We start from the raw sequence: 20,345 nt of genomic DNA on the forward strand, positions 1-20,345 counted from the left end.
CACTGTCCGGTGATGGACAGTGTTGTCTGTAACGAGAGAACACTGTCCGGAGGCCGGCAGTGCACTGGAAAAAGCTCCGGGCGCTAATGACCTCAGCTGTTGATGCGCCAAAAAAAAAAAAAATATATAAATTTCTTATATTAACCATTAAATAAAATACAAGGCCTACACTACGGGAATCGAACCCACTAAACCAACAATACATCTTAGCATTGCGGGTCTAGCCTATAACCGCCTAACATAATTTACTGTAAATTTCTCATATTAACCATTAAATAAAATGCAAGACCTAGACCAGGGAATCAAACCCACTAACCAACAATACATCTTAGCATTGCGGGTCTAGCCTATAACCGCTCGGCTATTCGTGGCGCCCCAAATTTCACAATTATACAATCAGAACTGTGAGGTAATGAATATTAAATACATATATAAAATTTCAAGGACATTTTTAAGAGAAAACTGTACCAGAAATTGTAATTTCTCAACGGAGAATATATTAATAATAAAAATTTATTACAGCTAATAACTAATAATAATGATAATTATGCATACATTATAAAACAAAACAAAAAAAGGTGATGTAACCTAAAATAATACAATATCCGCTTACGTAAATTTTTGAAGTTATTCATTCATGACCGGAAAACTTACTATAAAAAAACAATATAATATGTGTTTATGTATGAATGAATAATGAAACTTCACACACAAGATATGGTATTGACATTCATGGGGATGTAGTGGTAGAAATTTAAATAATAATAATTATTTTTTATTATTATTAAACTCGCTTGAGAACAATACAAATGTGGCGGTTAATATTTAAAAAAAAAAAAAAAAAATTCACATGCCTGTTTCTTACTAAGTGAATGGAGTGGGGTTCTTTTTTTGGGTAATGGTTTTTTGGTCTTCAACAACTTCCCCTAACGTAATTGCGGTCGTAATCTTCAGTATCAAGTTTTTACTGGGGGACATCCGGATGTCTACTACGCTAGAAAAATGTTCTGTTTATAAAATAGTATGTTTGTATGTAAGTTGTCGTTTTTACTCTAAAAAAAAACGTAAAAAACGTTCTCTGATGACTAACGTTTGGCATGCAATTAAAAAAAAAAATCACGTTAAAAAAATTACTACCAGAATTTTGGGCATACTTCCAAGAATGTTTCCTCCATCTACTTTTAATATTAGAACAAAAATTTTACTGGCAGTCTTCAAAAGGACATTGAAATGGCTGATGTCAACTCATAACTGCAGAGTAACTCATAAATGTTTTACCCCTTACAATGGTCACTATGGAGATATGGTAAATGTTCTGAGTCTAACATTTAATGTTGAATTTAGTGTTTTATTGCTAATAGTTCGTTAAGTTAGTGATCGAAATTTCTCAACTGAAACTACCACTTGACTGGCTGGATTTGTTAGTTTCTCAGTTTGGTTTTGTTCTCGACAAAATGGCTCCTACTCGTACATTTGGTTTTTAAATCTGTTTTATTTATCCCTACAATTTTCCAAGTGGAGAGTAGGGCACTTCTGAAAGAGTTTTCTCTTGGAACGTTTACCAAGTCCCTTAAGTCACTGCGTCCTGAAAAGGGAAATGAAGCGATAGAAAGTGCCGGTTTCCCTGTAGAGCAATTATTAACTTCTGCTACTTTTCCTCAGTAAAGCTTACACTTACTCTAAAGTGCTATTTTAGTGTTCTGAGTCTCCGCGAAGTAGGTAAGTGGATTAGCCACACTTCTTCAGGGTACTTGGCGTCCCTGCGGGTTATCCCACAGCCTTAACAACATGAGAACCATGAGCAACATATACTGTTTTACATACTCCAATACATTTACACAATAGTACACACAGGGCATAGTCATCTGTACATGGTGGGGAGGGGGGGCTGATTAGCTCGAAACCGTTGTGCAGGTCAGGTGGTCAGGATGAGGAGGAAATGGTCTCTCGCTGGCTGCGCTATGAAACTTTTGGATCTTTGAACCCTAAGGAGATAGTAGTGCAAAAAGAACTCTTTAGTAGGGGAGGTTTCATCTACTAGATCCAAAGGGAATGGTACAATAAACCTCTTTTGGCTGCACTGCCGTGGGGCATAGGTCCCACCACGATAATCTAATCTAATCTAGTGTTCTGAGTGGTCGTAACACATAACATATACTATTTTAATAAAGTGAAAATTATAACTTATTTTATTAAACATTCCAAGTTAAAATAAAATGTACTATATATCAATCTAGGTTAAAAAAAATTAAAATAAAAATAAATGAAAACTACTCATTAAAATCCAATTAAAAACTTCAAAAAAAAAAAAATACGAAGTAGTTAAAAGTAATTAAAGAAAAAAAAAGTCTTCAAAGACTTACAGCGTCGATGCACTAAAAACCTCTACAATCATCTATGGACCATAAAAATCATGACGTAGAATCATCACTTGGGACATCACATATAAATGAGATCACATACTTAGAAAGTTTACACCGTTAGTAACTCAACTCAGTAATACGTAAAGTCGCACCACATTTATTGTTAATTTTTTACCACTGATTAGGATAAAGTAAATGGAGTAAAACAGTTTCGAAACATATGTTAAATTAAATTGAATTTAGAAAATAAATAAATAATCTGGTGTAAACACTAAATAAGACTTCTTTCTTTTACGATAATTTTGATTTGTTGACTTCAGGAAATGGGAAGAAAAATTTATTGATTTCGGAAATGATCTTGTAAAAGGGGGGAAAAAATCTATTCGATTAATGTGGTACTTCTGATACTTCCGGTGTATTTTTTAATAAACTACGTAATTTTTTGCAAGACATTTGAACCGCCCTTTGTAATAAAATCGATTAAGTCGCAGAGTTGTAATAATTTTATTGTGAATTTATATTAGAGTGAAGAAAATCCCACAGCCCTTCTCACAATGAATCCCTTTAATCTAATTTTCCCGAGGAGAAAATTATTTTTTTTTCACAAAAAAGTTGTAGACCAACACTAGAACCAATGAGAATAGTAAGGTTAAAGAGAATTGGTGCGGCTATCTTAAGAGAAAATTCCTGAAATGAGTTCACTTCCGGCGGGGAGGTTTTACTCGCCAGGTTACAGTCAGGTGCCCTGGTAAGGTCCAACCTGAATATCAAGTTTCAGCTTCCTGTGATTCCTTTCGAACTAAGGAGGGGACCTCCAAACCAGATGGATAATTTCGATGAAAACTTGAACTTTAAACTTAATACTTCCGTTATTAAGTGCAATAAAACAAAATAAAAATGCTGGAAAAATTTTAGTTTCCAGTCATTTTCAGTCTTCCCCCATAAGTCCTTTACAGTCTTATATCTAGATAAGTGACAGAAAAAAAAAGAAGAAGAAAATTCTATTGAATAAAATTCTTAAAGGGAAAGCCTAGAAGAGTTTATCTTCAGCTACTAAGAGTGGGAGGGGTGGTCATCGGCCCTCAGGTTTTCCCAGGGCATTGTCCTTTTATGGCACTCTGGGGGTAAGGACATGTGGACAGCTAGACAAGAACAGACGGCTGGCGGGGCTTCTCACAGGGTACGCGGAAGGTCAGACAATATCCTGGAGGGGCCTGTAGCCTGTAACCCGCAAAAGAATACCCATTTGGATGACATGCTATCGATAATATCGATAATAACCGAATATTGGCCAGAAGATTCATTTCAATGGACAATTACGAATTAAATCTTAGCACTTATGTAAAACAATGAAAATGGATTCATTTTCCGTAAAGGAAAACTTGGATAATGATTATTGCTCATTAGCAATACTTCCGAACTCAGGGGACCTCCACCAAACCGAGAGGTTGACGGGAGTCATTACTTTTATTGAATTTTTAAAAAAATACATTATTTACTTTCACAACTGCAGTATATTTCTGCAAAAAGTGAAGCTGATACATACATGATAATAGATAAATGATTTTTGGGTAATATCGAGGTGCGGTTATCAATAAATACAACTTTTTTGCTTTATACCAACGTTTCGGTTAATTTTTACTACCTTCTTCAAGGTATTATAAAGAAAAGTTTGTGAATTTTAATGTAGAGCTATATTATCATAACTGTTGTATCCTGAAGAAGGTAGTAAAAATTACCGAAACGTTGGTATAAAGCAAAAAAGTTGTATAGTTATTGATGACCGCACCTCGATATTACCCAAAAATCATCCATCAACAACGGTCGAAATAAACCAAAAACCATAATAGATAAAAAGTACATGAGGGGAGAATTCACCCATTTTGTGAAACTCCCAAAGAGGTACACAGTTCATTGTATTTTCGACTGGGCACTTACTTCATTTAGTTAGAAGATCGCGCGTGGCCATCAGAGCTTCAAACGCGTCTTGGGAGTATTTCCAGGCAATGCAGTAAAAAGTTGGGATACTAGTGGATTAGGGATGTGAGGTGGATTGAAGTGTGGAATTTAATGTAACGGGGGATCTTATAGCTTCTGGAAACATATAGGAACAAGGAAATCTCCGGTGCAAGGTAGAGTTAGGGACTTAGTAAGGAGCATAAAGCGATTCCACGGAGTGTTTTTTGACTGGAAGGATTGGATTCTTGTAGATATTGGAAGCTTTAGCTGTTGGCCCCAAAGTTCCATTCCAGGCAGTCCAGCCAGGCAGGTTTCAGTATCATAGTGTAGATAAGTCGGTGCAAGGTAGAGTAAAAGGAGCATTTGCGATTCGACGGAGAGTTTTTTGACTGGAAGGATTGGATTCTTGTAGATATTGGAAGCTTTGGCTGAGCCCCAAAGTTCCATTCCCTTAAGTCCATATCATGTTCCATTCCATTCCTTAAGTTTCAATATCATGGTACAGGATAAGTTGTTTATTCTGAAGTGAGAGATTAGATCGTTTGTCCAAGAAGTCTAGAGAGAGAAGTTTGAATCGTCTATTCAGTTCTTTCCGTTTGAGTCTATAGTATGTGGATTCCCAGGTCAAAATTGAAGAATTAAACCTTTTTCTTTACAACAGGTAGAGCCACTTAATGCCTTTACAAATTTACTTCTCCCTTCCTAATAAAAGCCTTTGTAAACAAAAAGTTCGTTTTAGTTCTTGAGTTTAATATCTATCGGTCTTAAAGCAATTATGACGCAGAATTAAGAACTAATTTCAAGGACTACAGTTCTTCACAATAGTAGAATAAATAGTTCTTGTAACTATAATGAAGGGAGGAAAAAATAACCCTAGATTTAGTAAACTAAATAGGTAGGTCATGTTTTTTACAGATAACCTTAACCCTGAAAAACCATTTTCTCATTCCAGTGAACAACTAATGTATTATAATAAAATTCCCTTGACGTCAATAAGTCAACTGAATAGGATCCCCGCTACTGTAGATAATAACTACTGAAAAGTTGTCGACTGTTAAAGCGGTTATGGAAGGGAACAGTGGGGTAAATCAAGTCTTTATTTGGACTAAACAACTGTTTTTAAGGAACAACCCAGAGTATTATCTCCATAACTTATTTTACAATAACTAAAGATTGTTGTAAAAATGGTGGTGGAGGGGTGTAGTGGTTTTTTTTTACTGTAGGGAGGGGAAAATATTGGAGAGAGAGAGAGAGTGGGGGGAGGCTAATAAACATTCACTACCCATTTAATCTTGCGTGTTTTAACTTCATTATTGTTAAGATTAGATACATTTTACTACGCTTGTTTGAGATTTACTCGATAAACCTTTAGAAATATCGTCAAATCATGATTTTTAAAATGGGGCTTCCTCTTCCCTTAATTTCATGAACTATCACGACTCATACGACTTCCTTTATAGAACGTTTTAACCTTCAGAATTTTCTCGAAACATCAAAAACGTCTAAAGCATCTTCACTCTAAACTGAATCTGAAATCAATCTTCCGTAAACAGAAAAATGCCCTTAATAGTGTTCCATACAATATCGTATGCTCAGCTCATTGCTTCACATAAGGTTTTTCATAAATTTGGTTTAAAAACAATTTTTCCCTCTTAAGTTTCTCTTAAAAACTCTTCTCATTTAAGTCTAACTTACAGTAAGAGAAAGCCTTTTTCGCAGAGTATACCACCGATTTTATTTTTTACTCTTTAAATAATTTTTTAAGTGGGGGTGAAAAACAAATTCTATACCGGATGTTTAAAAAAAAAAAAAACGTGATGATTAAAAGCACCTTTAATAAAAATGATCAGATAATTCGCAGCCTCCCATATCCTTCATCAAAACTTCTATTAGTCATCAAAGAACGCTTGACGTAATACTAAACCTTGCTATTATAATTCTAACAAGTTTTAGAACCTATAAATAATGCATCTTAAACATCAGTTAAAAATAGAAAATTATTAGCGTACATTTTGTTTAATTACTCATAAAAATGATGATGGCCATTACTCTTGGCTTTGAGTGTACGGACTACTTCATTCAATTTGTGCTCTTTGTGTATTACTCAAGTTACAAAATTTTACTCAATATTAATTGGATTTGAAGCTCATAAACCATAAAAAAAAATGAAGTTTTTGCCAAATTCTCCCTGAATTTCAGCTGTAAAACAATTAAAAGTTTTCTTAAGTGATAATGAATAGAATAAAAAAAATAAGATGTAAAAGTAATGCCTATTTTTTTCAGGCAGACTGTATTGTCGTCCAATTAGGTGTCGCGCACGGAGGCTACTAGAAAACATACTTTACTGTAAATTTCTTATATTAACCATTAAATAAAATACAAGGCCTAGACCAGGGGAATCGAACCCACTAAACCAACAATACATCTTAGCATTGCGGGTCTAGCCTATTACCGACCGCCTAACATACTTTACTATAAATTTCTCATATTAACTAGACCCAGGGAATCGAACCTTCTAAACCAACAATACACCTTAGCATTGCGGGTCTAGCCTATAACCACCTAACATACTTTACTATAAATTTCTCATATTAACTAGACCCAGGGAATCGAACCTTCTAAACCAACAATACACCTTAGCATTGCGGGTCTAGCCTATAACCACCTAACATACTTTACTGTAAATTTCTCATATTAACCATTAAATAGAATACAAGACCTAGACCAGGGGAATCGAACCCACTAAACCAACAATACACCTTAGCATTGCGGGTCTAGCCTCTAAACCGCTCGGCTACATCCTGGCGCCTCATATAACTTCTATACAATTAACGCAAACAAAAAATCTATTCTAATATTGCAATCTAACATCTTAAATGCAAAGAAAATTAAATAATATAATTGAACCTAATTATGACTGGCTGTTTATCTAGGAAGTTTTTAGTTGTTTAATTATTTAATTAAAAAAAATTAATAATTAAAATAAACACGAAAGAAATGCATTTTTTGTTTTTAAGTAATAGAAGCTAGCGGTTTAGAAAGGCAGAGAACTCTGACGGGCATTGACACAGTTGTGACTCTGCCAATCTCTTTTTATAAACCTCGCATTACCAAGTATATAGTTTTTATTTTATGTTTTTTAACTTCCTGTTTAATAATTAATTTCAATATAATTTAGAAAGTCTTTCATTAGTAAATATTCACAAATATTTGCTTTTTAACCTAGTTCTTTTTTTTAATGAAAGAAAATTTAAGTTTTGGGCTAAAATTTCGAAAGAGTTCATCCTAGAAGATTTTTACAAAACTGGGGAACTTTAAAACGGCTCTACACTTCATATTAGACCTAATTAGGCCATTAATTACTTTCTTCTCCTAAAGTAATTCGTAATATTTTTAAAAAGAAGTTTTCTTCGGTAATATTCGTTTTCCTTCGGATTATTTCGGAAATATAATTTTTTTTTTTAGAGATCTGTTTGTGGGCACACAAAATAATCTTAGTTCGATATTAAAACCCATTCGCTGCCAACCTCGTGGTTGACAGGGTGTTCAGCACAAATATACGAGTACTCGTGATACTTTCAATATATTCTTTATATTATATTATACTTTATATTATAAAGATTTGTTTAGTATTATTATTTGGAATAATGGTATTATTTGGTATAATAGCATTACAATTTGTGTGATTCATTTGTTTCTTTGCTTAAACGTGCGCAAATAAGAAAAAGGATATCGAGTCCTGTTGCATTCCCATTGCCAACCACGAGTATACTCCGTGTTTGATTTTTATACATGTAAATGATTATTTATGATTTATGACAAAATATGTGTATTTATTTTGAAATAATAAAACTTAGATAAACCATAACACTCAAAATAGAAATGGCAAAGCGAATAATTTCATACAATTTAGGCTTGGCAACGAATGGGTTAACAAAGGCGATTAAAATTTACTAAAACGGAAGTATCATTTTTATCAAATCTAGAAGGCAGTCTAAAACATATAAGTTCACACGATTTTCATGTCTAAATAGTTCTGTAATCTATAATTCGGTGTTTTGTTGGAAAATGTTTTAATCCAGGTAGAAAGAATCCCTAAAATGAAAAAAAAAATTAGGAGTAAATACTTCCCCATTAAACAAAAATTTAAATGATTCAATTTCTTTGATTTTGAACTACGTAAATTCTATATGATTTAATCATCAAAGTATTCCAAGAAATATTTTGTAGTCATTTCTGCTAATTATTTTTTTATTAAGCGAACAAAATAACTACTGGATCTCTGGTAATTTTCAAAAACACTAGTTTTCTGGTTTTTTAAAAACCAGTTTACAAAGTTCTTGGCGTCATCAATAGAAACACGGTTACCTCAAAAGGTTCAATTAAAATAATTTCATATGCAAATCAGGTAGTTTATTTTAATTGAGACTGTTGCTAAAATATAGTTGCTTGTCACTTCTTTTTCTTTATTTATATATATTATTATTCCCGAATCCGAGGCTAAAATACTGGGTTCAATTATTAATATCCCATTTACGTTTTTTTTTGGAAACGACTTGAAAGAGAAATATCTTTATTATAATTCGCAACTAATGTTCTAAATTGAGTTGTTTAGGAACAAAAGTTTTTGTTCTCTCTCTCCCTCTCTCTCTGACTATAGTCGTCCTAGATGCCCGGGTCAACATAACCTAAAAAGGGAGGTTATAACAAGGAGATGCGGCAATCTGGTTTTGATTAACCTGATTTACTAAGGAGGCTCAGACATAATTTTTTATTTTTACGATCACATTTCCTGTAGATTAATATCCATAAAATGCGACATAATTAAATTCTTACTAACCATTAGTTGGTACGTAAAATTGGCCATTACAATTAAATGACACTTTAGAGGTTCGACGCCTAAGCCCCCCCCCCAATCCACTAAGAACTACTTTAAATTGATATTTTGTTTGGCTGGGAAAATTTATTCAAATTAAATTTTCTAGATTTTTGGGTGTGTTCAGAGGGGAAATATTCATTCGATGAAATTGCGTTATCGATAGAATTTTTCTAGCAACTTATCGATTTTTTTTTTTTAAACCAAGTCGATCAATCTTAAATACTAGATATGAGACACAAAATCCAATATTATACTGAAATAGTACTTTAGGAGAAGAGTTGTCTACACAATTACGTATAATCCGGAAGTGCCATTAACAGAATTCTCTTGAAAACCGTTACTAGAACAAAATCTTTCAGTAAAATGAGGAGGGGGTACTTCCGATTATGGGAGAACTCGAAAATATTATTTCCCTGATTAAAATTCAAAAATCGCAATACTAAACATACGAGGTCTGTAAATTAAGTAATGAGACTGATTTTTTTAAAAATTTTTTATTCAAAAATAATTACAATTCTATATTGTCACCTTCAAAATAACTTCCTTCTGAAGCCACACAGCTCTGGAGACGTTTCTTCCACTCCTCATAGCAGTACTCGAACTCCGATACTGGAATAGCCTTCAGCTTGGTGATTTTTCAACTTCGGGAAGAGAAAAAAGTCACAAGGACTCAAGTCAGGCGAATAAGGAGGCTGAGGAGCCACAGGAATGTTTTTACTGGCCAAAAACTCTGGTTTATTGAAATTCATCAAGAACAAGTGGGTGTTGCATCATGATAATGCTCCTTGTCACACAGCAATTTTGAAAAAAAATCACCTCAATGGAACTCATTTTGGGACAGTTGAAAACATTCAAACGGCTGTAACCGAGACCAGCTGAAGGCTATTCCAGTATCGGAGTTCGAGCACTAGTCTATGAGGAGTGGAAGAAACGTCTCCAGCGCTGTGTGGCTTCAGAAGGAAGTTATTTTGAAGGTGACAATATAGAATTGTAATTCTTTTTTAATAAAAAAATCAGTCTCATTACTTAATTTACAGACCTCGTAAGCAAATCATTTTTTTATTTCAAATGATTTTGAACGAATAAATCGATTTAAAAAAAAAATTAATATTGCGGAAGTCATGATTTACAAAACTACGAGTTTTGGTGTACGAATTGGAATGCGGAAGTACCAAACAATACGAGAACTACTGACCATGACCAGTTCAATGTTATGACCTGAACGTTTTTCTCGAATTGGAAAACTTCTAAAAATTTTGGAAACTCTAATTTAGTTTTGGCTTTCACATATATTTTTATTTATTTTAGGATAGATAATCATTTATTTATCAAATCATTGATTACTTTTCTTTATAAACAAACAAATCCGGAAGTAAATTTTACTTTTACTAAAAATGGAAAAGAAGTATACACAGTATTAGAATTAAAATAGAAAAGGTTTGGCAGTGAAATAGCCATTCCATAATTTTTTTGTACTACGCGAGACCTTGTTGATTTAATAAACTTTTCTAAGACCACATGTTCCTTATAACTTAACAAGGCTAACTTATTATTAAACATTTTTTTTTTTTTAAGTATACAACATATAAAACAAAGTAGTGATAATATAATAGAATTATTGGAAGCAAATGAATAACGTAAATATCTGTCAATAATTAAATCAGATTATCTACGTGAATCGCGAGGCGATATTTTGAATTCAAATTAATTATAGCAGTTTGTTTGTGTGATAAATATTTTCAAGAGATTATTTTTATTATTAATTATCCAATACACGAAATAAAACAGAAAAAGAAAATAAACAAGAGCAAGAAAAAACAAAGAAAAACAGTTCACAAAATAGGAAAAGAAGGAATGCTATTTACAACAAATGGACAATGACTTTGTCTCAAGGTCATTGCATTGCGAGTATAATAATGATTATAGTGTGTGTGTGTTTGTATTCATATGCATGTGTTTGTTGCGAGAAGGTTAAGACACAATAAATGCAATAATTATTTCTATTGTTAACAGTTAGTTTGTCAATAAAAAATTGTTTTAAATGATAAAGGTTTTAAATGAATGAATTTAGACAATAAATTTACGAGTAAAAAAACATACTGCGCTTAAATGTACAGTTCCGTTTCGGTAAATAGTGAGCTTAAGGGTATTTTAGTAGCGAAAATCAAGCTCAAAAAAACTGTACATTAAATAGGATGAAAAAAATAATTGCCATTTCAGTCGTGATACATTTATTCTGCCGAGCTTTCGACCTAGGGACTAGGTCATCATCTTCAGGGCTAGTTTACAAAGTAATACTATTACATTTCAGGGTTGGTGTGTCTTCCATCTTGTCTGTTCATGGACTCTAGACAAGACAGAAGATACACCAACCCTCTAATGATGTAAAACAGTATATTGTTAACTAGCCCTGAAGATGACCTAGTCCCTAGGTCGAAAGCTCGGCAGAATAAATGTATCACGACTGAAATGGTAATTATTTTTTCATCCTATTGAAACTATGAATCAGTCACCAAAAAGAATGAGCAACTGTACATTAAAGAAAAATGGAACTTATTAATAATTAATACTTAGTCGAGTACCCCACGAATCTAGACAGGAAGTTACGGGGGAAAAGAAGGGCACGTCCACAACATCTGACGTGGTCAATAATGGTGCTCAGAGCTTTTTGTACGGGGTTTCCGTTAAAGACAACCGCAAGGCTTGGTGAGCTTTACTCCAAGAGTCGCTCTCCAGAACTATGAGTCTGTTTAAACGGACAGGTCTGGGCGGCAAGCTCCTAGTGTAGTGGGGAGCCACAATAGAACCAAAGAGGTCGCAGTGGCGGCGTAGGCCTTGAGGCCGCCCTACTAGAATCTTTATCTTAATCTTAAAGACAGCCCCGGTCTATTGCTGGACAGGCGGAGTAGTTTAGTAGTCAGAGGTTTCTAAGAAAGAGTAAAGGTTAAGGGGCCGGCTGTTGGATTCACAACACAGAATCTCCGCGTGGAAATCCAAAAGCGCTTTAACCAAAACCAATGAGGTTTATTCATCATTTTTGGATTAGTTTTTTTCCTTAAATATAACATTTGTTTGCTGAAGGAAAACTGAGTGAGTAGTTTTCTAAAGGAGGGCTTTCCATTTTCAATTGATGCCAGCGAGGATAAGCACGCTACAGCATTAACCCCTTTAACCCAAAACATTCTGAGACAGCTTACAATCTCTCGAGATGGCTCTATCATTCTTCTACTTCCAACTACCTACTCAAGAGATCTAAATCTACTCTGAAGAACGGCTTCGCAGGCTGACAAGAGCTTCTTACATCATTTCAAACAGAATTTTACAGGTACATTCGCCTTCCTCGTACTCTTTTCCAGATATCCATTGCATCAACAACTCCCCCGCGTAAGGAAACCAGTCACAACAAACGCATGCAGCCTATAATTGCACATCTCTAAAGTGTCACTTCATTGAACTTGTAGGCGCAGTGAGTATTAAAAAAGATACTGAAATTTGGAGCTTGCAGGACATTAACTGGTACCAGAAGGTGTAGATCTCTTGAACGATAAAAAGGGACTATCGCTTTTCTTTGAAACACTCTTCTTAAAAACTAGATAGTAAAGAGGATGTGTTTGGACGTCAAGAATTTTCAGGGGAAAAAAATTCTAAGATTAAAAGGGCGCCACGGTAGCCGAGCGGTTAAGAGACTAGACCCGCAATGCTAAGATGTATTGTTGGTTTAGTGGGTTCGATTCCCCTAGTCTAGGCCTTGTATTTTATTTAATGTTTTATATGAGAACTTTATAATAGTACAGTACGTTTGCTAGTCGCCTCCGTCCACGACCCCTAATTTCGTAGTTGGACGTTAAGCCCCGCCTGAAAAAATAGGCGATTACTTTACTTTACTTTTTTTCTAAGATTAAAAAAACGGAGAAAATAGTGAGAGAGAGAAAGTAGACGTTCACGTGTTCACACTTTATTTTTGGAAGATGACGTTTTTAAAATGCAGCATCCAATAATTAGAATTAAAAAAAAAAAAATCACAAATTAATTTCTTAATTATCTATCACTTGAAGTCCATTAATCTTTTACTTCATATTTTGACGGGAGACCTCAGGTGGGCGGACGTTGAATATGAATTCTTGTCGAGAGCTTAATTACAAAACAATTATAAAAAATCAGTCGTATAAAAAAAGAAAAGAAAAAGTATACTAGAAAAATAATATTAATGATTTTGAACAGTACCTACAAAGTGATTATACACGTATCTTGTTTTTTTTTTTTTTATATATCTTCACATAAAAATAATATAATACACTGTATAATGTATTATAAGTGTATGGAAATGATTAATAATATTGGTGAATTTCATTTTAATGTAACAGGAAATGATGGTGATTTGTTAAAAAAGATAATAGTTGACCATCAATCAATCATCAGTGTTACCTTTACTTCTATCTTGTACAGGAGGGGGTGTGAGGTACGGGGAGGGGGACAATGAACTCGCGAACATAAGACGAGATAAATCTTTAACTGTTTCGTAAAAATATATAAATTGAAAAAAAAAAATATATATATAAATATAATGTGGGTTGGAATGTACTTAGCGCTTTAAGGTACCATATACGTAACCACGCACACCACATGGGCTTAAGTAGACGTGAATTACATTTTAATGACGTGATGTAGGCGGTGAATGACACCTAACTTTGAAGCTTATTTATATTTTTAAGCTATTTTATTTATTTTGAATTTATTTTTAGGTGTTTCTTATTTTTCAATGATTTTTTTTTTGTAAAATAATTCTTACGAAGAATTTGGGGGAATTTCAAACTTTAAATTTAGAGTGTCTACCGGAAGTAATAGTTTTGAGAGTCCTCCCTCTCCCCACCCCCAAAGGAAGTGTGATTTCGCAGGAAGCTGAAACTGAAAGCCTCGCGACTTCCGCCCTAAAGAAGTGATTGCACACACAATAGGACAGGGATGGCGAACCTTTTTAAGACGTGGGTCAAATTTTGTTCATTTATTTTTTTTAGTACTACGTAGCTCTTGGGTCACTAATGCCCATTTGGCACAAGAATTAAGTTTAAAAATTTGTAAACTGAATATTTTCAAAACTAAACATCGTCATTAAAATTCAGTTGGCTTAACCGGGGGTAAAACGGGACGAAACAAGTGCTATGGAAGTCTCTCTTTTTACAAACATAACTGAACAAAACCTGAACAAAAGTGTGTTTTATCTGAAGAAAAATCTAAATATGGTTATTTGTGCTTTGGGTTGTCGATTTTTTTACACAAACAAAATATGAGTAAAATTATACATTTTATTTGATGTTTTGTAAAGCACTTTTGCTTTATTTCAAATACTACTAAAGCATTTGTCGCCATTTGCGTTTTAGAACTGTAATGATCAAACTAAAAGCTTAGATATAGCATTTAAATTGCTTTTGTGTCAATGCGTGATTGAAAAAATACAGATAGAATATAAATTATCCACACAATTAGAAAATCTAAATCAACTCGCGTAAACAAACAAATGGTTGCCTAGCAATTGTGGGTCAGTGAAAAAGCTTGCGCGGGTCAGTGTCTGACCCGTGGGTCATAGGATCGCCATGAACCTGCAAATAGAACTGAGCATTTTTTTTTCGAAGCAAAATCATTAAAAAATTGACAAAACCATTTCCTTAATTGAAAAAATAATTCAAATATCTTTTCACGTTTTTTTTGAGTAAAAATGAACCGGAAACAAACCGATTAATTAAAAAAAAATACTTTCATTCGCACACAAAATGGATTTTGAATTTTGCGAAAACTTTTAGGAAAGGCTATACTTATACTGTACTTGTGAACTGAAATTCTCGGCAACTAAGAACCATAATTAGGACTTTTTTTTTTGTATTTAATATTATTTCCCGTGCGATAATAATAATAACAATAAACCGTACAATATACTAATTTCATCCTCTCAAAATACAGGAAAATGATTACAGAACTTCCTCTTTTAAAGGGTACAAGGAAGTGTGGGGAAAAAAAATTACTCAAAAAAGGCAATCTAGTTCTTTATTTGACCAATATAAAGCGCTATCTGTTATCGCTGACGTACGTATGAGTCACAAAGTGCCTTATACAAGAAGTTAAACAAAAACGAGTAAAAGACGTTAAAATCATTCAGCAATTAAAAAATAAAATACTTAATAAATGATGATTCCTAATTTAATTAAGAGCGTACAATTACCAATATAGATACAAATCAATAACTAAGATAGTATTTGTGAATGCGAGTTAATTGGGACCGAATACACGGATTGGCTAGCATTACTCGATCAACTAGAACTACGAAATAGATCGATTTAATTTACGCGTATTTTATTCATTTAATTTTTATTAATAAAATAAAATCACCTTATTTAATTATATAATAAATTAACCACTCACACGACTTGGTATTTTTTTAAAAATTCTGCATTTTTACTAAATTTCGAATTTTTTTAACTTTACAAATTGGTCGTTATAGTCTAAACTGATTATTGAAATAATTTCCGCCAAATAACAAATACAAGAATGTAATAGAGTGGAGATTAGCTTTAGCTCATTGCTTAGCTTCTTCTAAATTGGGCCTGGCAGAAGATAGCCCTTTGTAGGTTCTGTCAGGAGGAGGAAGGGGAAAGGTACTGCACGTGATGTGTTAGTGTGAGAGGCTGGTGTGGCTAAGGATGTTATTTCTCGGGGAGGAAAAACCAAGGCCTGAGGAGCTTTACCCAGGAGTCGCTCTCCAGCGACTCAAGAGTCTGATTAAACGGACGGGTCTGGAGGGCGAGCTTTAGAGTAGGGGAGCCACAATAGATCCAAAGGGGTCGGTAGTGGCGTAGGCCTTGAGGCCGCCCTATTAGAATCTTACTTCTTCTAAATTCCAACGCAGAGATCGAAGAACCACACAGGGGTTCGATCCAGAACTGCTTGGCCACTTAAGATTTTCTCTTCCTAGAAGCTTCTCTTACAGTTCACTGCCCGGTGATGCGACAATATTGTCTGCAACGAGAGAACACTGTCCGAAAAAAGCCCCAGACGCCTCACCAATGACGGCCCTTAAAATTTGGTTATCTTTAGAGAAGAATTCCTATTCCCTCCCTTATCATCTAGAAAAATTAATAAAATTCAGAAAAATCTAGGAGCGTGCATTTTTAAAATATGAAATTCAGGGAAACTTCTTTTTTGGAAACTGTTTTCCCGGAAAAATCGGAATTTTAGCAATACACATGATATTATTGATTTTATCGATTGTAGTGCGCATGTTTCTTGTGATCTTGATCGATTTCTGGCTCATCTAACATCAGAGTTAGATTATTCAGTTTGTTGTAGAGATTTCGACTTTAATTCCGTTTCCATCTCGCAGCCTACACCTGCTTAGAATATTACCCAACACCATAGACCCCAAAAATCACATTTTCATCGACTCATCTAACCCTTATTAGTAGAGTAACACTAAATAGTTTTAGGACTGTACATTATAGTAAACAACACAGCCTGATCTGCCTATATCCCTCCAATCACAAGAAAAAGAAAAAGTAACAAAAGTCCAAGTTATAGAGACCTGGGGACTTGCACGTGTTCAATAAGTCCCTTAAGTGGGGGGACTTCCGGTTGGGCGATTATCGTCATTACGTAACAGGAACTTTGGTGAAAGATCGCGTTTAACAGAGAGAGAAAACGGAAGTGCTATTTTTTTTTTCTTAAATTAAAATAAAAAAAATAATGCAGCTAATCAGAATATTATGGTCGACTGATTGAAATTTAAATTGATTTCCATTAAATTTCTTAAATTTTGCCTTAAAAAAAAAAGAAGTATTTTATTATTAAACAGTTTTACTTTATAGTTTTTCAAATTTAATCACGCCATTGTGAAAGTTTTTAATACTTTTGATTAACCTTGCCGAAAATATATGTAATTCTAAATTAACATGTAACGTGTATTAATTATTTTAATTTTTTAAATTTCACTTCGTTAACTTGAAAAAAATAAAACAACTAATTATTATTTAATTGAATTTAATGGTAACTTAAATTAATTAGTTTCTTATAACCAGGTTATGCAGAATTTTCTATTTTACGTGAACACCGGAAATATGCCGATTTAGAGGTCCCCTGAGTCCGGAAAAGTGAGGTTTTTCACAAAATTGGCTGTGTCTGTGTGAGAAGTGATTTTTCCCAAATACTAAACGCACTAACTTTAAATTTGATAACATTTTCATTTAGGTGCCAAGCCTATCTGACTACCAGGATAATAGGCAGGTTTATTTTGTGTGAAAACTGCCAATCATTTGGGCCTTCTTACCTGAATCGACTGTTTTCAGGTATTTGTTTTTGGGAATATCGATTCCTACGTTTTTTTTCCCTTTATACATGGAGTATATCTGTAAGTGGTTCAAGAAGTTTTATTTGAAAGGTTTTCTCGAGGAAAAAGTCGATTAACGGCCGAGAGTGTTGGCTGAACCTATCTCTTAAGTGCCATTTTGTTGTAATGAACACGCTTATCACCTACTACTAAATATTAACCATTAAATAAATAGCCTTCCTACACTTAAGACTTAAAAGAACAGAAATAGAGGATGCATTCGACAACTCAAACTCAAATAACTTGTTGGGCGATAGATATCTATAAACGTCTCTTGACAACATAAGATCAACAGGGCCTTCCACCATGCGCAGAAATCTCCAAAAGAATTCTGAGAGAACATCATAGCTTATTAAACTCATAACAGTCTTGCGAGTCAGTAATCAAGCTCTTGTCGATCCTCTTTATAGGCCTCGAGTTCAAAGTTGTACTTAGATGTCTTCTACAATTGTTGAATGAAATTTGGATGGCTATTTATCTATGCTAGTTGGGCTTATGGAATAGAGCTGGTTCAAACTAAACGCATTAATCTCCAATGAATCCAATCTCCACGATCTAAAATATTTCAGATCCATAGTGATTGCTCCATTCTATGTCTATAACCAAACTTATACATTCCTATTATCACCCAAGTCGCCAAAACTCGATACAGGAAACTCTACATAAACCTGCAATCACATGCAAATCCTCTAGCTGTAAATCTTTCTCCTAGATCACTTTCTGGCAACCCAGCAGCTATGGTGTTCAACCAAACGCACAAATCTCCAAAGAATTCGAACTCTACAATCTAAAATACTTCGATTCTCAAGTAAACGCTCCTTTTTACGTCTCTAACCGGACTATACTCACAGATCTTAACATTCCTTTCATCACCCAAGTCCCCAAAACCCGATACAGGAAACTCCACTTCAACACCTGCAAATCCTCTAGCTCTAAATCTTTCTTCTAGAACTCTTCCTGACATCACAACCAGACGCCTTAATAGACGAGTGACCTCGTGTTCTTTTCTCCAGCGAAGTATAATGGACATTTATAGTTTATCGAAGTCAGCTACTTATTGTAAAGTTTCATGACAATTTACGTAAGTGATGCTGTAAGAGAGAGTCGTGTGAGTATTCGCAACAGTTTTTATTTAAAACGCTGTTCAGCATCAATAAAATAATGTTTTCTAAAAAAATAAAGGTGTTCAACATTTTACGAAAGAACTTTTCATAAGAACACCATAATAATATTGAAGATGCACTTCAGTGGAACAGAACAGATGGATGCTACACATGTGTGTGTGTGTGAGTATTCATACGCTATACAGAGACAGACAGACAAGGCTAATGCAGGAGGGAGAGAACACAATGTGTTGAAGAACTGGTTCTCTAGAGGTCTTTGCCTTCTTCAGAGGGTTCTTATACCTGTAGCTGCTGGTCCTGTACCTCAACGCAGGGAATCAGCTGTAGCTGTAGATTAGCTTTCTCACCTACAAGGTTGTTTAGTTATAATAACTAGTAACTTCAACCAATGATAGAAACACAATGTGCACTTCAGAGAATCGCTGAGTTATAACTTTTTTGATAAAAAGGCTTCATTATATGATTATTATTTAAAAGTAAAACTTGAAAATGGATATTAAAATGTTGTGAAAAATATACTATTAAATATTTTAAGCTAACTCAGAATTTATGTAATTCGCATCACAATGATACAAGTGACCGGGGACCGTGTGTAATACTAGACACATTTTACTAATTTGTGAACTTAAATCACTAAGTTAAACAAGTATGCAATACTTTTTCAACAATCTTGAAGGGAAATTGTTCTAGTAATTTTCCAAAATCACTAGCAAATTAATGATTTAAAAGAAAAATAAATCCGTAATTAATATGATCTTCACGGATCGCAGCTGAAAGCCCCCCGCAGGAGAAAACTATGAAGTTTAAAGATTTCTGTGATTTTCAAACTTAAATTTCTGGTTAAAAATTATTTTAAAAATGGTTTCACTATCATGAAACTTTTCTTGAGACAGGTAATAAGAAAGAAAAGAATTTTAGACCATTAGTTTTGGCTGAATTCACTTTGGGGAGGAGCCGAAATTGGGAGCCCTATTGTGAGAAATTTGAAAACAAAATAAAAATTATGAACTTAATTTCTCATAGAGTAAGCCACAAGTAACACAAAACCAAATTTCAACTAAGCAAAGTGGACTTCCAGGTTGGATCAACTTGGACGCAAAAACTTTCTGGTGAGATGTAAGTGAAATAACAAGATTAAAAAATCCGAATTTGAAATCCACAACAAAGAAAGGGTAATCTACTCTCCCCTAGTAACCATCCTTTGATGAAATGAATGTACGCATAAAGGGCGAGCAAAAAAAAGAGATTTTCTTGCAGGAAAAATCAGAAAACTTGTACTTTAAGCCAATCAATATATCGAACTTAAACTTGCAGCTTGAAACAGTTTAACTTAACCATAACTTACTGGGTGTATATCTTAAGCCGTAAAAGCACAACACTGAAAATTTAGCTTAAACGTAATTCTAAATCACTTACTGAAACGTGCATGATTTTACAGAATAAAATTATCACTCGTAAGATGATTTTTTTTTTAAGTAATAAATAAGCTCCAAGGAAAATCTTTAAATTAGGTAATTTCTGAAGAAAGAATCAATGGCAAAAAACAGAAGTAAACCTGGACAGTTAACGGGAAAACTTGTCCTTTACAAGGAGAGAGTTTCACTAGTTCAAGAAAAAAAAAAGAAAAACAGGAAAATTTAACATAGAGG

General features: G+C 33.9%; 1 protein-coding gene across 7 annotated transcripts in view; it reads right to left on the reverse strand.

Moving 5' to 3' along the window:
• Dyrk2 (Dual-specificity tyrosine phosphorylation-regulated kinase 2) overlaps positions 1-20,345 on the reverse strand; it is a 391,634-nt gene that overhangs the window by 47,312 nt on the left and 323,977 nt on the right. The window lies entirely within an intron of this gene.

The sequence above is a fragment of the Rhodnius prolixus genome, unplaced genomic scaffold (assembly GCF_049639745.1).
Source record: "Rhodnius prolixus isolate KJV_2025 unplaced genomic scaffold, Rpr scaffold_4, whole genome shotgun sequence".
Taxonomy (NCBI): Eukaryota; Metazoa; Arthropoda; class Insecta; order Hemiptera; family Reduviidae; genus Rhodnius; species Rhodnius prolixus.